This window comes from Paramisgurnus dabryanus, chromosome 9 (genome assembly GCF_030506205.2).
Source record: "Paramisgurnus dabryanus chromosome 9, PD_genome_1.1, whole genome shotgun sequence".
Taxonomy (NCBI): Eukaryota; Metazoa; Chordata; class Actinopteri; order Cypriniformes; family Cobitidae; genus Paramisgurnus; species Paramisgurnus dabryanus.
Window position 1 is genome coordinate 30,825,753 of NC_133345.1, and position 1,858 is coordinate 30,827,610.

Here is a 1,858-nt window from a genome sequence, read left to right on the forward strand (position 1 = left end):
TTCGATCTCGATCGTGTTCTCACCACAAACGAACCGCTCTAGAGTTAGTTTGAAAGCGTACCGAGACCAGCTCTTCAAGGAGGTCTCGGTCCGCGTGTTTGGTCCGCTTTTGGGGTGCAGCAGAGTTTGATTGCAGCATTATCACCTGCCCAAACAAACCGCACCAAGTGAGCAATCGAACTCTGATACGATTCAACCAAACTAAATGAGGCAGGTGTGAAAACACCCTTAGACATTCTATTAACTATAAATAACATTGCAACTACATGTGAACTAACTTTGCAACTATACGCAACTATACGTTCGATCTCGATCGTGTTCTCACCACAAACGAACCGCTCTAGAGTTAGTTTGAAAGCGTACCGAGACCAGCTCTTCTAGGAGGTCTCGGTCCGCGTGTTTGGTCCGCTTTTGGGGTGCAGCAGAGTTTGATTGCTGCATTATCACCTGCCCAAACAAACCGCACCAAGTGAGCAATCGAACTCTGATATGATTCAACCGAACTAAATGAGGCAGGTGTGAAAACACCCTTAGACATTCTATTAATTATAAATAACATTGCAACTACATGTGAACTAATTTTGCAACTATAACTCAATCAACTGTCATTAGAGTATTAATGGACTGTAAGGGTTAGGATTAGGAAAAAGGTTAGGGTTAGTGAAATAAGTTGGCATGCACCTGCAAAGATTCTTATAAACAGCTAAATGTCTGTTGAGATATCATCACAATAAAGTGTTAAAAGATATAAAAAAAAAACAGTATACTAATTCTCTAAAGATTGGTAGTTGATAAGTAGTTGCAAAGTTACTTATAATTAGTAAAAAGTCTAAAGTGGACTATAGAAATAAAGTGTTAACAAATATAATGCATACATTTATTAAAATAGACTCATTTAACTCATTACAATGTGTTCACGTGGTTTATGGTTCAAAAGGTTGCATCACAGATGGTTCTTCATAACTGTGGATCACCTTTTCAAATAAGAAAACAAGATGTAGTGCAAATGTTATTTGTCAAGTGCCAAGATTTCTTTATTTATTCTCAGTTAAATGCTTTACAGAGGCCTTAGGCAAATTGTAAATGCTTTTGTGATTTTGAGCGCAGTACAGACACATCCCTAAATTCAAGCGAACATTCGTTCAGGTGAGTAAAATTAATGTTTCAGCCACAAAACATTACAGCACAATTATGAGTCACAGAGCGATCTACAAGAACACATTCACACGCACATACAAAAAAGTCATTTTATATACATCGTTGTATTGCTCGTATTGTCTCCTGAAATATAAAGAGAGGTTAGAGAAATATTAGACTCCAGACTGCAATAACAGCAGGTTTTGCACACAATAAAACTCTACTAAAAATGCCAGAACATCCAATTCAAGGCAAAGGGATTAGGAACATTAGAAAGGGAAATATTGTGGTTATAATATCTTTTTGGAGCAAATGAGCTTTTAAGAAGCAGCCTACATCCCAACTTTTTGTTTCCCTTCATCTTTCTGTTTCTGTTTAAATAACTGCAGTTAACAATTTTTGCCCTTAAAATGGAAAAAAGGTGACTCCAACATGAACACGATAGGTCATGAAATCACTGGTGTTGTTCATTGGGCCAGATTTGTAGTCAAGTCCAAGTAAAACCCAAGACCAGAGAGTGTAGTCAAAGTCAAGACCAAGTCCAGATAAAGCTGAATGTGGATTCAACCTTGACTCTGACTACATTCTTTGGTTTTGACCTGGACTTGAATGAGTTGGACTTGACTTTAATTAGGTGGAATTAAATGTAGCTGCCCCATCATGCAACTCTCCCATCACGCAACTCTCCATAGCAACGCCCTGGCAACCAAGCAGAGCATTT